We start from the raw sequence: 22,462 nt of genomic DNA, 5'->3' as shown, positions 1-22,462 counted from the left end.
ATGAAAATATTATTTTACATATTTAAAAAATTAAAACAATGCTACTACACTGATAAGATTTAATGAATGGATATACAAAGTTATTGGAAAGCTTTGCTATTCAAAGAGAAAACATTAGGACTCTAAATAGTAATAACTAGTTGATTCAACACCTCAACAATATTTATATTCTATTTATCTTTCTAAATTAGAGAAGGGTGACAGAGAAAAATAGAGGGATATTTACAAACCCTTAAAAAGTGATGTTTATTGATATTTTAGTTATATTTTTATGATTTATTACAATAATATGAAACAGGCTTTACCAAGTTTTAAATCTGAACCTTATACGAAGTTATCATAATGTAAGTACTCTCTTTCTGCCCACCATCTAACTTTGCCACTAGGTAAAGTCAAATGGAAGCAAGTTGGTCTAATTTTTCCCTGGAAGAATGTTTTCTTCTGAAGTTGATTATTTTATAACTGTTTCATCTTTTTGGCAGAAAACTAAGGATGCCTCTATACTCAAATGATAACAAAGGAAAGTTTGATTCAAAGGATTCTGGCTTTTCAATCATTTTGCCTACTGAATGTAAGTATTTGTAAAGATGATTAGACCAAATGTAATCTTTGAAAGTTGACCAGGCCAGGTGCAGTGGCTCAGGCCTGTAATCCCAGCACTTTGGGAGGCTGAGGCCGGGGGATCACTAGGTCAGGAGATCGAGACCATCCTGGCTAACATGGCGAAACCCCTTCTCTACCAAAAATACAAAAAAAAAATAAATAAAATTATCCAGGTGTGGTGGCGGGTGCCTGTGGTCCCAGCTACTCAGGAGGCTGAGGCAGGAGAATGGCGTGAACCCAGCAGGCAGAGCTTGCAGTGAGCCAAGATCGGGCCACTGCACTCCAGCTTGGGAGACAGAAGGAGACTCTGTTGAAAAAAAAAAAAAGTTGGCCAAAGACAATGCCTCTTTAAATTAAGGCCATGTAAACTCTGACTGTTCCAACTACATTGTCTCATCTCGGTTGCAAGAATTTGAGTAAAACATTTATATCTGAGAAAGAAGTCCAAGGAAAAATTAATCATGCACTAATCCATTGAGGAAGATGATTTCAGGGAGAAACTGCATTAGTTGTCTGAATATCTAATAAAATTGTTTTGCCAGTATCAGTACTGCATAGTAGATGCATTTATACACAGATGTACCGTTTATTGGAAGTATATATAAACACCAGAAATACAAAGTATTTGCAACATCAAAGCAACATCATAAAGCAATTGATAATAATTTTCCATCCAGGAATAGCTGAGTTTGGTCTCTGGCCTATTTTTGTAAAATATGTACCTGGATGAGGAGTGACTCATTGCTATGCTTTCTTTCTTCTTTTCCCCAACTTTACTGAGATCTGATTTTTTTTTTTTTTTTTTTTTTTTTGGAGACAGAGTCTTGCTCTGTCGCCCAGGCTGGAGTGCAGTGGCGCGATCTTAGCTCATTGCAAGCTCCGCCTCCCGGGTTCACGCCATTCTCCTGCCTCAGCCTCCTGAGTAGCTGGGACTACAGGCGCCCGCCACCGCGCCCGGCTAATTTTTTGTATTTTTAGTAGAGACGGGGTTTCACTGTGGTCTCGATCTCCTGACCTTGTGATCCGCCCGCCTCGGCCTCCCAAAGTGCTGGGATTACAGGCGTGAGCCACCGCGCCCGGCCGCTGAGATCTGATTTATAAATATATATGGATATATTTAGGCTATACAATATGATATTTTGATACTGTGTATACACTGTGAAGTGATTACCACAAATTAAGAAACATATCACATCACATAGTTACATTTGTGTGTGTGTGTGTGTGTGTGGTGGGAACAGTTATAATCTACTCTCTTCGCAAAAATCAGCACCTTGTTATTAACTGTGGTCATCATGCTGTGTGTTAGGATTCCAGTACTTATTCATCTCATAGCTCATAGCCCCTATAACAAATATCCTCCTCTTTCTCCCTTCCTCCAGTCCCTGGTAATCACCATTCTACTCTGTTACTATGAGTTTGGTTTTGTTAGATTCTACATACAGGTGAGATCATTCAGTATTTGTCTTTCTGTCTCTGGCTTATTTCATTTAGCATTATGTCCTCAAGACTCATCCATGTGGTTGCAAATGACAGAATCTCCTTCTTCTTTAAGGTTGAATAATATTCCTCTGTGTGTGTGTGTGTGTGTGTGTGTGTGTGTGTGTGTGAGAGAGAGAGAGATATTTTCTTTATCCATTCATCTACCATTGGACACTTAAGTTGTTTGCACATGTTGGCTATTGTGGCTGCAACAGACAGGAGATTGTCCTCTTTCTTAGTGTTTTTCATGACTTTTGTCTTAGAGAATTCCACTAAAGTTCACTATTGCTATAATTACTCCTTTACTAATCATTCTTTGTACTGTTTGTGTATCTTTATTAAGTAACTTTTTCACTCTTTTACAGCTTCCTTGAGCCAAAATTTCCCCCATTGAAACTTTGTTTTACCAGTAGGTAACATATTTTCTCTGAAAGTGAAGTTCTACGAGATCTCCTTCTGTGACATGTGTGATCTGCTGCAAATCCATGACATTTTTTCATTGTTCCTTTTGTTCTTTCATTGAATTAACTTTCTTTCTATTGTGGGCACCTGTACATTTCTATTGTTTCACAGCCTGTACCATTCCTGACATTAATTCTAGGTACAGTGAAAGGAGCTATTTATTTCCTTTATGAAGCTTAATTATTTTGGCAGTAATAACACAATTTACAGTACATTTGTATTGAGAAAATGAAAATATTTATCTTAATAATTCAACAAATAGACTTAGTATGCTATTTACTCATCCAATCATCATAGCAATACTGCAAAATAGATAAAAATTATTATCAATTTGACAGATCAAACAACTGAGGCTCGGAGAGGTTTCATGGATTGCTCTGGGCCATAAGGCTAGAATGTAGAAGAGCTGGGATTTCATTCCAGGAATTCAGAGTTCATATTTTTAAGTGCTATGTAAAATAATGTTCACTGAGACAAACTTAGCTATTTATTCATGTATGTATACATATAAGGTCTCAGCATTTTAATTGGTTATCTGTGCTGTCAGCTGTATGCATGGGCATTATTCCTTCATTATTGTATGTGTGCTCAGTGACATATAAAAAATTACTATAATCTTAGCAGCTTAAAACAAACACTTTATGTTATATTTTCCATAGGTCAGAAATCCAGGCACAATTTATCTGAATTGTCTGATCAGGGTCTGTAAAGGCTGCAATCAATGTAATTGCTGGGCTACCTACTTATCTAGAGGTGTAGGTTGGAAAGAGATGCTTCTAATTTCCCTCAGGTTGTTAGCAAACTCCATTTTGTAATTATAAATCTGAGGTCTTTGCATTTGTGGTAGTGGTCTGCTTCTCTACGCTGTCCACAGATGCTTGCCATGTGATCATCTCTATGTGCTCACAACAGGGAGACTTACCTCTTCAAGACAAGCAGGAGGGCAACCCTCTGAAGTATGCTAAGACTGAGTCCTATAGAATGTAAACTAATCATGAGGGTGACATCCTATTACCTTTGCCATATTCTATTTGTTAGAAGCAACTTGCCAGTCCCACCCCCACTCAAAAAGAAGGAATTATACAAAGTTGTGAATACTAGGAAATGGGAAAATATTGGAAGGAGAGTCCCTCAGGATCTGTCCACTGGAATCATTATGGTCATTCTATGTACTAAGACAAAATTCTATCCCTTGGTTTGAATTCAGGTGAAAAATTTTGAGGAAAGGAATCTTCTTCCATGACACTTTTTGAATCTGAGTGAGTAGCCACAAACTTTCTGGCATTCTTCAGAGTGGCCAACATTATAACTCTGGAATTGCAATATGTATTATTGTTAGAAGATTAATCAGATTTTGCTCAGTCTTAGTCCCCTATGTTTCAAGCTCCTGCCCATCAATTCATCCAATCAGGAGGATGCCACTAAAGTTCTGTTCTTCTGCTGGCTTCGAAGTGGCAGAGCTAAAGGAAAATATGATTACAGTTTCTTCTTAGAATTTTAGAAACAAGTTGTAAGTGAGATGTATTTCAACTCTGATTATTTTATTGATGGATGTTCATTGGCCTATGCACAATTGATCCAGGCAGTCCCACAGTGCTCAGCCTAGGCACCTAATTGAGCTTTTAGGGAACAATACCTAGTGCATTGAGCATGATTTGGAGAAGAAGAAGCAAAAACAAGATCCTTCTTGAAATTGGCCCCTATTGAATTTGAACTGGTTCATGATGGTACTTAAATTACTTTTCATGTTACCCAGTTTTAACTGTGCCACTTACAAAAAGGCTATGTTTGTTTCCAATTTAACTTGTGGAAACTTTTTTTTTTCTATTTTTAACAGTTTTTAAAAACTCTGGAGTCTAGTTTTAAGAAAAGTTGAAAGCATTAGTTAAGATACTACCAATTAAAAATAATATGTAAAAAACTATGTGTTTTATATACACACACAGCAAAGAAAAATTAAGAAGTTCTGCATTTAAATAATTCAATTTCTTTGAAAGAAATGAGTGCAGGTATATATGAATTTGGAATTCAGGGCACCAAAAAAATCGAATGTGCTTGTGCTCTGCTCATACGCTTAACTCTTAATGTATTATTAAAGACAGCTCCAGGCAAAAATCCCGCTCTAAAGATTGGAAAGGCCATTTCATGGACAAAAAAATACCCAGGGCATAATCTGGCTTTGTGTACTCATATACTTAATTACAATTTGATATAACATTTTAAAAAATGTGATAATCCTTCAAATGTGGGATAAAAACTGCTTGGAAATGACTCATCTGGACAACGGTATTATTCTACAAGATACTTAGGGAATAAAATGTGCTGGTCAATCTTCAATCTGAGGTCTTCAGTGTGTGGTCTCAACTGTATTCTTGAATACAATAGTAGACAGAAACAAAGCCATAAATGAAACATTCTTCGTGTTCCACAGAGAGTTCACATATATTATCTCATTAGATCTGCAAAATAATGCTAGAAAGTGGACATTTCTTTAATCTCGACTTCAAATATATAAAAAAATTGGAGGCACCCAGATTTCATTACTCTTGCCACAATACTTTTTCAAGAGAATACAAACTGTATTTTCCATCACCAAACAGATTTCAAGAATCGTCTCTTAATATAATGTTAAGACATGTGACACAGTAAAATGATTAGACATTTTGGTTAAAATCATGGTTTTGCTATTTAATAGATCTGAAAAGTTGAGCTTTTTACCTGACATTTCTGTGTCTTAATTGGTTTCTCTGTCAAATAAATAACAGAACATCTATAAAATATTGTTGATGTATATAATGAAATAGACTATATTAATATAACTCGTATGTTAAGTTCAATTTGGAAAACAAATACTTTCTCAAAATTATATTTTCCTACTATTTCAACGAATGCAAGTTTGAAGACAGACCGATTAATTTTAATGTTCTTAGAAGCATCAGTCTCTTACTCTGAGACTGATAAAGGGAAGCCCTCCAAATCTATTGATACTTATTGCTATCTGTGAATACTCTACCCTGGACTAGAGAGTAAAATAAATTATCATAAGAGGGAAGAGATCCTGCTCTTGCCTCTAAAGACTACATTACATATTAATTGGATAATTTAGAAATGAAAATTCACTATGTCCTCTTACTTAGAGCTCTAAAATGTGTAATCTTACTTGATTCACTTAAAACAAAAGACCTACCATGTAAATAGACACATAAAACACAGTTTTTTGTATATATATGTGTGTGTGGGTGTGTATATTTGTGTGTGTGTGTGTGTATTTACAGATATAAACAGATACACAAATAGATCAATGGATATTCTGCTTTTCAAAAAATAGGTATCTAATATTAGGTAGCATTTAGTCTTAACATATAACTAAATGTTAGAAAAATAATTAAAATGTTATAAACACTGTATTTTAATATAGTGTTCACATATAGATTTGAATCAATCTCAATCTCAAGTAGACATACCAATCTTGTGACTTCAAGCAAAAAAATAAACCCTCATCCAGTATCATTTTAAAAAATGTCTTTAACATATATTTTGTAGGTACCTATCTTGAGCCAAGCACTGTTATTTTATACTGATTAGATATATAATAAATATATCATAACTGTTAAAAATGAAGAAAATAATAAAAGAGGAAGGAGGAAAAGAAGAAAGGAATAACAGTGACCATGCCCTCAAGATATTAATTAGATAGTAAGACGTGTATCTTTGTAACAGCCTATATTAATTAGTATTAGATCATAAACACAATACCTTGAATGCTAGATAAGAGGTAAAACTGGTCTATGGAAGTAAAAAAGTACTGAAGAAAAGAATGACATATTAGGTTTTTTTTTTTAATGACTAGTAATTTTTATTATTTGTGTGTGTGTCTTTAGGCATTTCTCTATAGAGGATTACTCTATCTGCAAATAAATATAGTTAACTTCTTACTTTCCTGTCTGTATGTCTTTTGTTTCACTTCCTTTTGTAATTTTCTTGACTAGAACCATCAGTACAGTGTTGAATATAAATAATAAGAGAAGACACCTCTATGCTGTTTTTGATCTGAAGAACACAATTTTCAGTCTTCAACATTAAGTATAATGTTATTTGCAGATTTAGCATTGAAGCCCTTTATTATATTGCAGAAATTTAATATCTATTCCTAGTTTACTGAGTGATTTTATCGTGCATAGGTTTTGGATTTTATCACATTATTTTGATAATCAAATATGTTTAATTGTTGCATCTATATTTACAGCTGATATTGTTCTGTGGCTTTCTTTCTTTTAATGTCTTTGTCTGGTTTTAATATCACAGCAATATTAGCCCCAAAGATGAGTCAGAAATGCTTGTCGTCTTCTATTTTTCAAAAGATTTTGTGAAAAATTGATGCAAATTCTTCTTTAAATTTTTGCTAGAATTCACAATTGAAGCCATTCATTCCTTAGCTTTTTCTTGTGGAAAGTTGTTATTGTTTTAGGGTTTTGCTTTTCTTTAAATCACTAATTCACTCATTCTACTTGTTGTGAGTCTATTTTTTTTTTTTTTTAATTTTTGAGTCAGTTATGGTAGTTTTCTCTTTCTAGGAATTTGTCCATTTCAAAAAGGTTGTCTAATTTCTTGGCATACAATCCTAACAGTGCTCATTTAATTTTTGTTTCCTTATAGAAGAGAGTAATGCTCCCTGTTTCATTTCTAGCTTTAGTAATTTGAATCTTCTTTTTTTTTTCTTTCCTTGAGCAGTCTAGCTAAATTTGCTCAATTTGTTGATCTTTATAAGAGTCAAATTTTGGCAATGTATTCTTGACTCTCAAATCTTTATTATTGCCTTACTTCTACTTGCTTTGGGCTTAATTTTCTCTTATTTTTCTTGGTATGTAAGGTAGAATGTTGGCTTATTAATTTGAGATTTTAAAAATTCTTTAATGTAAGCATTTACATCTCTAACTTTACTTCTGGGCACTGTTTCAGATGCTTACTATAAATTTTGATAATTTGGGATTTTGTTTTCATTCACTTCACAGTGTTTTCTAATTACTTTTGTTATTTCTTCTTTAACTCATTAGTTGTATAGGAGCTTTTATTTCTTTAATTTCCACATATTTTTGAATTTTCTAAATGTTAGTCTATTGATTTCTAGCTTCCTTCTATTGTGAGAATAACATACCTTGTATTATTTCAGTCCCTTCATATTTATTGAGACTTTTCTTATGGTCTAACATATGGTCTCTACAGGAGAATGTTGCATGTACACTTAATAAGAATGTGTATTCTGTTGTTATTGGGTGGCTTGTTCTACAGATATTTATTAGTTCTAGTTGCTGCATGGTGTTGTTCAAGTTTTTTATTTTATTGTTGAGCTTCTGTTTAGTCATTATATCCATTATTCATAGAGGAATATTAGAGTCTCTAACTCTTACTGTTGAATTTTAAATTTAAACTTAAATTCTTTACAGCTTTTGCTTGGTGTATTTTTGGGCTTTCTTATGAGTTGCATAAATGTTTATAATTACTATATCTTCTCAAACTAACACTTTTATTATCATAAAATATCCTTCTTTGTCTCCAGAAATTTTTCTTGTTTTCGTGTTAGGTTAGGTCACATTTTTTTTTAGTAATTAGTATAGCCACTCCAACTCTTTTTAAATTTCAGCTTGCATGACAAATCTTTTCTTATCTTTTACTGTAAGCTATTTTGTCTTTAATTATAGAGGTTAAAGTAGGCAGTATGTAGCTGGGTCCTATGTCTTAATATTCTTCCTGACTCAGCCTTTTAATTAAAATGTTTAAATTATTTACAGTTGACCTTTTAACATTGTGACAGGTAAGTGTGCCAAACCCCTCACATAGTTGAAAAGCCATGTATAGCTTTCAACTACCACAAAATTTAACTACTAATAGCCTACTGTTAACCCCAAGCCTTACTGATATTATAAACTGTCAATTAATACATTTTATATGTTATATATATTGTATAGTGCATTCTTAAAGTAAGCTAGAGAAAAGCAAATAATATTAAGAAAATCATAAGAGAAAATATATTTACTTTTTGTTAAGTGGAAGTGGATAACCATAAAATTCTTCATCCTCTTAGTCTTCACATTGAGTAGCCTGAGGAGGAAGTAGAGACGGGGTTGATTTTGCTGTCTCTGGTTGGCAAAGGTGGAAGAGGTGGAGAAGGTGGAACTTGAGTTAACAGGGACAGGTACATTAGCGTAACCTTTATTGAACAAAATTCGCATGTAAGTAGACACACATAATTTAGCCTCTGTTGTGCTAGGGTCAATTGTATATTACGTATAGTTACTGATAACATAGGAGTTATCTGACATTTAGCTGTAAATCTGATATTTAGCTGTAAATCTGACATGTAGCTGTATTTTTTCTATATATCGTATGACATTTTAATTCGTTGATACATCTATTTCTTCCTATTGTGTCAATGAATATTTTCAGTTATTTCATTACTGACTGTTCTGGGGATTAACTTCTCAATTTATAAGAACGTATTTACATTAATACCAATTTAATTTCAACAGTGTTATGGTTAATATTAGGTGTCAGTTTGAGTGGGTTGAGGGTTGCCTAGATGGTTGGTGAAGCATTGTTTCTGGGTGTTTCTCTAAGGGTGTTTTCAGAGGTGATTGATATGTGAATCAGTGGACTGGTAAAGGAAGATCTGCCCTCAATGAGGAGAAGCAGGGATCCAATGGACTGCCAGTGTGGCTAGAACAAAGCAGGCAGAAGAGGAACATTCTGCTTGCTGGGTTCCTCACTCTCTCCCTTCTCCATCAGGGACTAATATGAATCGTACACAAATACTTTGTTCATGTATAGCTCTGTTCTACTCCTTCCTTTATGCTAGTATTGTGTTATAATATCTGTATACAGTGTGTACAAACTTTACTTTTGTAGTTATTGCTTTATGCGCTGCCCTTTATATCAGAAAAAAATAAAGAGGAGTCATAAATCTAAAGTACATTTATGCTATTATTTTTACTTATGTAGTTACCTTTACTGGTACTCTTTAATTTTTATCTGGATTTATGTTATTTTCTAATGTTTTTTTACTTCAGACTATAGGACACATTTTAGCATTTGTTTTACATTGGTCTTCTAGAAACAGCACTCACAGAATTTGGTTTATCCCAAAATATCATAATTTCTGTTGCATTTTTTGAATGAAAATGTTGATACATATAGAATTATTATTTACAGTTATTTTACTTGCACATTTTAAATGTGTCATCTCACTGCTTTTTGGGCTATATAGTTTTTCGTAAAAAATGATGATTAACCTTATTGAGGATTCTTGTGTGTGTTGAGTTGATTCACTCTGACTATTTTCAAATATGTATCTTTTTTGTTTTGGCCATTTGATTATGATATGTGTCTACATGTACTTACATATCATTGAATTTACCTTTACTGAAGCTTGTTGAGCTTCTTAAATGTGAAGATTAATAATTTTCATGACATTTGGGAAGTTTTTTAAATTTCTTCAAATAGAGATGCTCTTTGACTTACATTAGGGTTATGTCTGATTAAACAGTTTATAAATTCTATAAAATATGTATTCCTTATTTTGTGTGGCCACTGAAGTTTCTGCTTGGTTGCCTTAGTGGTCAGCTGATGAGTGGAAAGAGAGTTATCCTTAAATACCCCAACTCAATAAATTATCTATATTTAAAAAAAATGTGGTGTGCATGTCATGGTATACCCTTAACACTCAGCCTTGCCATTTACCAGTTTGCCTTAGCTATCAATAACCACATACACTACAAATGGAATTGTCGATTACCATTCAATTACCAAGGTACCTATTGCTTGGTCTTTGAAGCAGCACTATTCATTTTAAAAAGGTCTATTTGGTTAAGCAACATAATTTATTTGAGAAGGTTTCAAAAATACACATGGTGTTTATCTCTTCAGAATGTAGTACTTTGTATGTAACAGCAATGATAAACAAAAAAATTAAATCACCTCAACAGAAACAAAAGCAGCAGCTCATAATAGTTCAGTTCCTCAGAAAATCTATTTATGTAGATTTCACTGAAGACAGACAGTATACAAAGTGCAGTGTCCACTTTCAAACCTTGCACACATTAATATCTCCCAACAAATTTACAAATTTGTGTTCCAGGTTTTAAGTAGGCATTCACAGTGGTTCATGACTGAGAGTATCCGGGCAATCTTAGGAGTTCTGAGACCGTTTACCAGGGAGCACTTTGAGTTTGGAAAGATCACGTTGGCCTTTGTAGCACACTGTGTGTGCAAATAGGTTTCTTGTTCAAGCTTCTGCAACAAACTCTGGCAAAAGCTGCCTGCAAATTTGTTTCTAATAAGATAGCTTAAATGTGTTGCCACATGGGTATTTCTGATCTAGCTTTACAAGCACTCCAAAGGATGCTGCACAAAGAATCAAAGAATCTGCCAGCAGTTGAGACACAATCCCCAGGAAATGTCATAGGCCGATTTCAACCTAATGTTCTGGTGAAACAGGGACACAGCCAAAAGAGTGAAATCCATGTGTCTTGTTTCAAAGGATCCTCTGATACAGTGGTTATGTGCTTAAGGGAGAGCTAAGTAACAAGAATCCCCAGAGTTTTCCTTTTAGCGTGCATGTCCGCCTCTGCGCTACTTTCCCAGGCGTGATGACTGGTTTGCGAGCAGCGTCTGCATCATAAAACTCACCCAGTGTTCCTGGCCACGGGAAATCCCTTGAGGAAAGCAGAGACAGAGGCAAATACTCACACAGGCCTTCCCCTCGCTAAAAAAACACAAACCTTTTCCCCCCCGTGGGATACTAAACTAAAACAACATTAACCGGAAAAAAGCAACAGAATTGTCTGATCCACAGGACATGTTTCAAAAGAGGACAAAGCAGAGTCATTTGCTTGGTTATAGCAAAGATGTGCAATTGGGAATTAGGACACGGGTGAGAAGCTGTGGGCTGATGATGTGTTGACAATCTTCAGGTTTCATTCTTTTTTTTCTTTTTCACATCAGTGTGCAGTCTCTCTGTCCACATGATTGGAAAGCTCTTCAAGTCATTCAGGTAACCACGCTGAGTTTGAGTGTAGAGTGACTGGCTTAATTCAGTGTCCTGTTCAAAGAACAGCCACTGGTCTTGAATGGCAGTGATTATGTAATACTCATGGGAGTATATATAGGGGAAGGTTGGGTTAACTCCAAGATGTCATTTTCTTAAACTTTTAATTAAATAAAATATATAAAAAAATTTTAACTGACAGCAGTGACACATATATTCGTACCTACAACAAGCAGCTGTTAAAAGCAAAGTGAGGGAGAGATTACACAAGGAAAAGGCAGTCAATTTTTCAATTAACTTAAAAGAAAATACATCATCTTTGAAACAACTTCCAAACATGAACTCTTATGCAAAATCAAATATGTTTTACTGCTACAATCGCTGATTTTTAAGAGTCAAACACCCTTGGCCGGGCGCGGTGGCTCAAGCTTGTGATCCCAGCACTTTGGGAGGCCGAGACGGGTGGATCACGAGTTCAGGAGATCGAGACCATCCTCGCTAACACGGTGAAACCCCGTCTCTACTAAAAAATACAAAAAAACTAGCCGGGCGTGGTGGCGGGTGCTTGTAGTCCCAGCTACTCGGGAGGCTGAGGCAGGAGAATGGTGTAAACCCGGGAGGCGGAGCTTGCAGTGAGCTGAGATCCGGCCACTGCACTCCAGCCTGGGTGACAGAGCGAGACTCCGTCTCAAAAAAAAAAAAAAAAAAAAAAAAGAAAAGAATCAAACACCCTCATTCCATGAACAGCCATTATTTCTCCATTTGAAACTCATTTTGGTCTTTCTTTCAAACCTACTCTGACATTATTTGATTTAAGACTCTGTGTGTTTACAAGTATTTATTATATGCAATAGATGTAAATATATAAAATATACATATAAAACATATGTGATATACACCTAATATTTGTATATTATTATTTCCTGTTTGTTTTGAGGTGAGGTCTCACCGTATGGCTCAGGCTAGAGTGCAGTGGTGCAATCATGGTTCACTGCAGCTTCTACCTCCTGGGTTCGAGACATCCTCCCACCTCAGCCTCCTTAGTAGCTGAGATTACAAATATGTGCAACCATGCCCAACTAATTTTATAACTTGTTGTAGAGAAAGGGTCCCACCATGTTGCCCAGCTGGTCTCATACTCCTGGGACCAATCGATCTTGCCACCTTGGACTCCCAAAGTGTTGGGTTTAAGGCATCAGTCACATTGCCTGGCCTCATGTTTTTTTTCTTAAATGTTGACCAAAGATGTCTAGGGATTTTGAAGGCCTTGTTTTCCTGCTGAAAAAAGTGTTTGATTATCCAGGATGGATTGCTGGAAAAGTCATTTACATTTCCTGAACCTCAGACTCTGTCTGTATGATAAAGGGACTGGGAAAAATGAGCTCTCAAGTTGGTTCTTAGTAGAAAAATTTGTTATTCTGTAATCAAACCTAGGAATTTTAGACTGTGAGACTAGGGCACTTGAAGGTTTACATAGGTATGAAACATATCGTTGCATTATGCTAGGATAGGGATAAACTTTTATGAACTGTTTTCACATACACCCTCTTATAACAACATAGTGTATTCTGAATGGGACATACAGAGTCATTATTGCTATTTTTTGTGCCTTTGCTTTCGAATGAGAACAATGAAACACTGAATTAAGAATTTCAATCTTCTGTAAAGTGTTCTATATATACTTGCCTTAATCCTATCATTTCAAATATATAAGCTGTAACTCACTGTCCTTACGTATAAATACAAATAGCACCTAGGAACTTAATTTATAATTTTTTTTGAGATGTACAGGATATTTAAGCATCTTATACAGACTGTCACATGCAGGTCACTGACTCGCTATTTAGAAAAATTGTGTTTTGTTTGTTTTCCAAATGCGTAACAAAAACTCTGTGTATTGTTAAGAAGAATATATAGCCATGTCATTAAAAAGTCAACAATTTGTTGAACATATGTATGCTAGGTACTATATCAGTTTGAATAAGGTATATTATGTTGCAGCAGAAAACTTCAAAATCTCAGTGATTTATTCTGCAGGTTCATCTATGATAAACTGGATTTTTCCAGAAAGTCTTCCTTGCAGTGTTGGCACAACTTCCATATAAACTATATCTACGTTTATGGGAGAACAGTGAGGGTATGGTGAAGCATGCATTGGTACTTAGCATTTCTGCCAAGAATTGGTAAGCACTCTTCTGCTCACATTTCATTTACTTAAACAACTTATGAAAACATTCTCGAGTTCAACAGAGTTGTGTTTTGTATTCAACCTGCAGGAAAGGATAATAAAATGTGATAAAGATTAAAACATTCTACTATAAACTTTTCCAGAAGAAGCTCATATATTTAAAGAGATGGTAAAAATTACTAAGTAGTTATTTAGATACAATTTAAATGATAGTGTCATGTTAAGTTACAAGAAGGAGATGTCAAATGATAGGGTAAGAATCTCCAAAAGTCTTCTCTGCATAAAAGTATTGATAATACTGGCAGAATTTTTATGAAATCAACATTTCTGAAATTTTGGAGATGAATCAAAAGACTGCAATATTCAAGAATAATCCCAGAATAATGCTAGAAAACATAAGTACATCTCAAGTGAGTATAGCAAGTTTAGTGGCACTTTAAATAAATCTTGTCCATCCCCTCTGGACATGTTCTTGGTGTCCTTGAAAACCAACAGTCTTGCAATTATAGTAAATATGAAAATCAACATCCTAGTAACTTTAGCAGTCATTGCAAAAGACCAAATGAATTTGGAGTTACTCAGAGAAGTCTATGCCTACACTAACATGGATGAAAAGTCCCTGAACAGCTTTATTCTTAGGATTTGTCTGTGCTGATATAACTCAGAACATGCTTTCAGCAAAATAAATAAATAAATAAATAAAAATAAAAAAATAAAAATAAAAAAATAAATAAAATCAAAGGCATTTGTCAAAAATAGTCCCTGGCTGTTCTTTAATGTCACCTGAGCTTGAGGTAGTGATGCCAGTTGAGGCTAATAAGAGATTCACAAAAATATTAAAAGGACAAATTGAGGAAAAAGATGTCGATTGTGGGCTTTGAAAAATTATCATAATTTCTTAAAATTTAGAGGGTCATAGATATGTGCAGGACTGTTCACATGCCCAGAAATCACCTCAGGAATCCGTAATGTCTCACCAATGGCTGACCTTGAAATTCTGCATAAACAGCAAGTGAAAACGAAGGCAGGGTTATAAAGTGCCTGGTCCACCCTCAGCAAGGCAACAGGGCTCAAGGCATTTAGCACCACTGAGTGCTCCAATCAAAAGCTGCCCACTAAGCTAACGGGGCAGAGATTTCAATTTCTGAACATAACAAAGAATATTAACATTACAGAAAGAGTCCAAACAAACAAAAAAGAAACAATTAACATCAACAATCCCAATCCCTGACTAGGTGTGCAATCTGATTTTCATAGATGTCACACAACATGTTATTTAAAGTGCTTAGTTTTCAACAGCAACAAAATGTATGAGACACACAAAGAAGCAGAAAAGTGTGGCCCATTCTCGCAAAAAAAATGCTGTTAATAGAAACCATCCTTTGGTAAGCCAAGATATTAAGCTTAAGACATACTTTAAATCAACTTTTATAAATACATTGAAATAACTAAAGAAAACCATGTCTAAAGAAATAAAGGTAGGTATGAATATGATGTCTCATAAAACAGAAAAATACTTTAAAGAGATAGCAATTATAAATAAAGAAACCAATAGAGTTTCTGGAGATAAAAACTATAATAAATGAAGTGAAAAAATTGACTTGAGGGGCTCAACAATTCATTTTAACTGGCCAGAGAGAGTATCAGTGAATATAAGGATATATGAGTTGAGCTTTAACAGACAGAAAAAATATAACAAAAAATGTACAAAGTCTTGTAGATCTTTTGGAAACCATAAAGCATATCAACATACGTGTACTGGGATTTTCACAAGAAGAACAGAGAGAGAAAAAGAGGAAGAAAGAAAATTTGAAAAATAATGGCCATCTTCTCAAGGTTTATGAAAAATTTTAATCTATACATACAAGATGATCAATGGACTCCAAGTAGGATGTACTTAAGTGATCTAAATCTAGGCTCATCATAGTCAAATTTTTGAAAGGGAAATACAAAGAAATAAGCTTAAAAGCAGAAAAAAGTGGCATGTAATGTAAAAGTGATTCTCAATAAAATTAACACCTAACTTCTCATCAGAAACAATGGAGTCCATAAGTCCATGGAATGACATATTCAAAGGGCTTTAAAAAAAAAGACTGTTAACAAATAATTATATATCAATCCAAGTGTCCATCAAAATGAAGGAGAATTAGGTATTTGCAGATAAATCAAAATTAAGACAGTTCGTTACTAACAGAACATCTCCACAACAAAGACTGAAAGGAGGCCTTTTGGCAGTAAAGGACAATACATAGTAATTTAAATCCACAGAAAAAATAGGAAACATCAGGAAATGTAACTGCATGCATAAATAGAAGAACAATGAGAAATGCATTTTTGTTTAGAAATATTGCCTTCTGCCTGGCTTAAATGACAACTACATAAAGCAATAATTATTAATCTGTGTTGATTAGTATGATGCATAAAGATCTAATTAGTATGTCAAAAACAGAACAAAGGAAGGGTGAAAGAATAGAACTATATAAAAGTTTATGTATACTGGAGCAATTAAGTTGATATTATTCACACTTAACATTTTACGTTAAGATGTTAATTGTAACCTTTAAAAAATTGCTAAGAGAGTAACTAGAAAAGTATAGTAAAATAAATGAGAGGGAATTTAAATGAATATATCAGAAATTTAACATAAAACATAGGTGTAACAGACAACTATTAGAAGAAAAATAACGTAAGACATAGAAACAAATTGGTAGTCATAAATCCTACCTTAAAAATAAATATATTAAATGTGAAGCACTAAACATTACCACGAAAGGCAAAAATTGTTCTATGGATAAAAAACAACATATGTTTCAACAACATGCTGTCTACAAGATATGATACATGTTAGATTCAACAACACAAATAAGTTGAAAGTAAATAGATGTAAAAAAATACCACATGAAAAGTACTGAGCAGAAAGTTTGAGTGGCCATACTAATAAGAGACACAATGTAAATAATCTGTTTCTAATAACGAATAAAATATAGAAATAAATTTGACAAAAGATGGGTAAGAATAGTATATGAAAACTGTAAAATATGAAAGTACTTAAATAATATCTAAATAAATTAGAAGATAGCCCATGTTATAATTTAGAAGGCAAAATATTATTATTGTATCACTACTTTCAACATTAATCTATAGATCTATGGAGTCACCATTAAAATCCCAGCTGGTTTCTGGAAGAAATTGATGAGATTGTAAAAATTATATGGAAACGCAAGAAACTCAGACTAGTCAAAACAATTGAGAGCCTAGAAATAAATTATTACATTGATGGCAAATTTATTTTGACAATGTCAAAAAGATCTTCAATGAGAATGAAAAAGGTTTTTCAATAAATAGTTCAGGACAAGTGTATGTTCATATGCAAGAGAAGGAAATTGAAAACATCGCTCCTAAATACTAACCTGAAATATACCAAAGACCTAAATGTAAAAACTCAAACTATAAAACTCTTGAAATAAAACATTGGTTAAGTCTTCATTATCTTGGGTTAGAAAATGATTTTTTACATATAATATCAAAAGCAAGAGGGACAAATGCAAAACATATAGATAGGTTGGGCTTCATCAAAATTAAAAACTTCTGGTACTTCACATGACACCACTCAGAAAGTGAAAAGTCAGTCTATGCATTGGAGAACAATATTTTCAAATCCTTTATCTGTTAAGTGCCTTGTGTCTAGAATATATAAAGAACACTTTCAGCTTAATAACAGAAAGACAAGTAGCCAGTTTAAAACTAGGCAAATAATTTAAATAGAGATGTCTCCGTAAAAAGCTACATAAATACTCAATAAACACAAGAAAAGTATGATGGTTTCTTTTATATCTCAACTTGACTGGGTTAAGGAATCCCCAGATAGCTGGCAAAAGTATTTCTGAGTGTGCTTGTGAAAATGTTTCTGAAAGAGATTGGCATTTGAATTACTAGTCGGAGTAAAGAAAATCTATCCTCGCCAAGGTGGGTGGGCATCATTCAATCTCTTAAGGGCTCAAATCAAACAAAGAGGCAGAGAAAAGATGAAATTGCTTTTCCTTCTTTAGTTGGGACAGGCATCTTCTGTCCTTGGACATAAGAACTCTGCTGTCCTTCAGACTCCAGAATGTATACAAGAACCCCTTTTTCACCCCTTTCAGCCCTTTGGCTGAGACTGAGAATTACACTATTGGCTCTCCTGGGTCTCAGGCCTTTGTACAGTACAGAATTATGCCACTGACTTTTCTAGTTTTCCAGTTTACAGACAGAATATCACAGAACTTCCATAATTATGTGAGCCAATTCCTATAATAAATTCCCACTTGCATATCTACATACAGAAATCCTAGGTTCTGCTTCTCTGGAAAACCTTAACTAATATAAGAAGATGATCAATATTATTAATCATTAAGAAAATCTGAATCAAAATTCACTTTATACCTACTAGGATATATATAATACAGAAAAGCAAAATAACAAGGGTTGACCCGGATTTAGAGAAATTGCAACTCTTATACTTTGCTGGTGGGAGTGTAAAATTATGCAGCCACTTTGTAAAGCAACTTAGCAGTTCCTCAAAATATAAAGCACAAATTTACTATATGACTCAGCAATTCCACTCTTAGTTATGTTCCCAAGAGAACTGAAAATGTATCTATACAAAATATTGTCTTCATATTCATATATAAATTTCACTATTCAAAATAACGAAAACTGAAAATTAATCCAAATGTCCAGCAACTAATGAAAGAATAAAAAATATGTTACATCTATAGAGTTAAATTATGTTTATAAATAGAAAATGAAGTCCTGATATGTGCTACAGCTGGATGTACCCTAAAACATGATGCTAAGGGAAAGAAGCCAGATATTTTAAATTTGAAATCATTTTTATAATTATTACTATTATTTGAAAAGTTATTTTATCTTTATTATATTTAACCAATCATATTTCATTATTATATTTTCTTTGGCAAGGTTAATTAATTTTCAGTTTAAGTGGCATACTATAATGGAGTCCTTGATTTATCATTGTAAAAGTCTACACTAATATTTATTATTTAATATATTTATGATCTTTCATTGTTATGTAGTCATTTTGAAAGTTTATGTCAACATTTTAATGATTAAGAAAGACAACAGCGAAACTCTAGTGAATCACATACATGGTGTAAAAATTTTAAACTACGACTGTTACACTTCAGGGAAATTTTACTTGAAAATATAGAAACGAATAAAAAAACTATGAGGATTAAACAGGTAACTTAAGACTTAATAATTCTTTCCCCATCTCTACTAAAAATATCTAAAACATTTCCCCACTGCCAGAAGAGATCTGGGAAATTTTTATTGCCCTAGGAAAAAAAGAAAATCCTTTCCACATGCTATACTACAAGACTGTTTAAAGTTAGATTCAAGGACTGAATTAATGTAAAAATAATTGCATAAATCAGTATAGGCTAAGTTGTCAAACAAGAAACATTTTTTCTCACATTCACACAAGTTCCTCGTGAATTTCGGGGCTCTGCTCCACCTCTTCCCTTACTGAAACCTAGGCTGATGGGAAAGTCATTTTTTCAAATGTTTTTTTATCATGTGCCACAGGGAAAGACTTGTGAGTTGTTTCTAGTATAAGCATCATGAAGAAAATAGAAGGAAAATATATGCAAGTATTTATATGTTATGGGAAAGTGTGTTTTGGAAATATAACAAGAATAATAGATTTGGCTGTATTAAACATAAAATTGCATAAAATTAGAATATTATGAAGTAAATTAAGATGCAACTGACTACTAAATAAAATACAACACATGAAGCAGAGATGCCTAACATCCTTAATCTAGATTAGTTTATATTAAGTAAAATATTAAAACCTTTAAAAAGAAGCTCAAAAAATATAAAAAGAGTCTATTTACTAAAGAAATAAAAATGAAACTGAACATAAGAAACATTTAACTTTATTAGTGATCAAGTAAATACAACATAAAACAGCAATGTAAAACTTTTACAATGTAAAACATTTACAAAAGAAATGAAAATCTGACCAAACACATGAAACACTTAATTTTATTAGTGATCAAATAATTACAACATAAAACAATAATGTAAAACTTTTTATGATCCAACTGGTGAAGAATAAAAAGATTGCTAATAACACAAGGCCTCATTCCTGACTTTCTAAATCTTATAACACTATATCCATTTGCTTATATTTTTACATCTCCATTCTTTCTCTAGAACGCATGCCTAATAGCAAGAACTTCATCTAATTTTTCACTATTGTCTTATTGCCTGGAACTATGTCTGGGCCTTATATCCTTTAGTCTGTAGAATGGAAAATATATTTCTATCCTATCAAGGCTTTTTTCTCAGTCTCACAAACTTCCCTATGGGCTTACGTCACTCTGCAGAGCAGCAGTCCCAATATGGTGTTTCAACTTTGCAGGCTGCTTTGCCCTTGAAGAACATCAGTATCATCAACACACATAGAACCATCGTGGCAGGTGAGGAGACAACAGAGGTGATCATGATTTTCTGGTACCTTTTTACTGAAAAGTGACACCTTTTACTCCCCCTTATAATTTGTTGCCTAAAGTAAGTCATATGGCCATACCAACAAGGAAATAGAACATGAAATACACAGGTCTACTAGAGTATGTGTTCAATATATAGCTTTTTTTCAAATTCCTGATGGAATGTTCTACACTGGGTCTCCAAGACTTCTAACATTACAGTAGAATAAGGGGATGCTGACACAGATGGTGCCACCCACCCTCTCTTCAGTATTATAAACACAATTCTGTGGTCAGGAAAGAAAATGTAATCAGAACAGAAACAAAGGAGGAAAAGTGAGAGCAGTAAAGAGAAGCTATTATGGACATTTGGGTTGATTCCAAGTCTTTGCTATTGTAAATAGTGCTGCAATAAACATACATGTGTGTTTGTCTTTATAGTAGAATGATTTATAATCCTTTGGATATATACCTAGCAATGCGATTGCTGAGTCAAGTGATATTTCTAGTTCTAGATCCTTGAGGAATAGCCACTGCAAACTATCACAAGAACAGAAAACCAAACACCGCATGTTCTCACTCACAAGTGGGAGTTGAACACATGGACGCAGGGAGGAGAACATCATGCACTGGGGCCTGTCAGGGGGTGGGGGGCTAGGGGAAGGATAGCATTAGGAGAAATACCTAATGTAGGTGACAGGTTGATGGGTGCAGCAAACCACCATGGCACATGTTTACCCATGTAACAAAACTGCGCGCACTGCACATGTACCCCAGAACTTAAAGTATAATAATAATAACAATAATAATAATAATAATAATAATAATAATAAAAGAGAAGCTGTTACTTAGTCTTCCATAGAGATGTGGGTTGGTACTAGGCAGGAGAATTTTGTGGCTAGGTTTCTAAATTCCAAACAGAGTTGTAAACATGTCATGGTACTATTAAAGGGCTGGGAGGGAAAATAAGTATTTTTTTACTCTAGGACTACAATTGGAAATCATGTTTGTATTAGCCAGGGTTATCCAGATAGACAGAACCAATGGGATAAATAAATATTAGGTTGGTGCAAAAGTAATTGCGGTTTTTGTTATTACTTTTAATAGATAAGTATAGATATGGATATAGATATAGCTATATATAGGTATATCCTATATCTCTATATTGGATCTAGTAGGATAATCAGCTCACATGATTATCGAGGCTGAGTTACACAATTAAAATACAAGCCAAAGCTTAAGTCTCATTTTTATAAATCCTGGTATAGAATTATTTTTATTTTAATACAAAATCATATTTTTGATGACTTCATAAGTTTACGTGTAGAAAATAGAATGGTGAAATTGAACATTCACTTACAATTTTGAGGTCATCTTTCAGCTTTTAAGTTATGAAAATATAGAGGAATTAAAGAGAAATGACAATTAGCAGTGGGAGAACAAATTATGTAACAATTCAAAAATTATTTAAATTTCCCCAGATCTTATATTGCCCTGATCAATGTATCAGATATCAGTACCAGATATCAGTATATTTCAAAATTTTAGTAATAAAAATTGGACAATATAAGATTAGTTGAGGAGAAAACCGAAGTCTCATCCAAAATTCATAACACAAAAAGGATTTGAAAGCTAGCATAAATTTTGGGTAGGAAGTGAGAAAAATTACTTTCTAGATTTTTGTGGTTAAATCTGAGAAACTATGATTTAATCAACATATTCTAACTTATTTTTAAGAATACTAAATCTGATTATATTGTCCAGAGCATTCCAGACAATTGCTAAATATACCTTTTGGAAAAACTAAGGTCAGAAATAATACATTCTGTATAAATAAGTTACTGTAATTCACTTTGGGTAAAAAACGACTTTCGTCCTTATGGTTTATTTTTCCTGAAAGAAAAATATTGATTTTGCGGTCACAATGGACCAGGACCTTGTTCAGGTGATGAGATACTCGTGAAACAGAGTAGCCAGGACAGAGATTGCCGATAATCCCGGAATTCATTATCTTCATTTTCCCTGAGCCACAGAGGTTTGTGATCTCTCCACAACCTATCACTGTGGATTAGCTGGACACATAGTGACCTAATTTAGAGAATAGGGTCCTTGGCCTCCCTTTAAACGATGTGTGGCAGCATCGGAGTAACTTTCAACCAGTGAAAGATGAGCAGAAACAAGAGATGTCACTTC

This window comes from Chlorocebus sabaeus, chromosome 24, assembly GCF_047675955.1.
Source record: "Chlorocebus sabaeus isolate Y175 chromosome 24, mChlSab1.0.hap1, whole genome shotgun sequence".
Taxonomy (NCBI): Eukaryota; Metazoa; Chordata; class Mammalia; order Primates; family Cercopithecidae; genus Chlorocebus; species Chlorocebus sabaeus.
The sequence above is the reverse complement of the archived record's forward strand: the minus strand, read 5'-3'. Positions refer to the sequence as shown.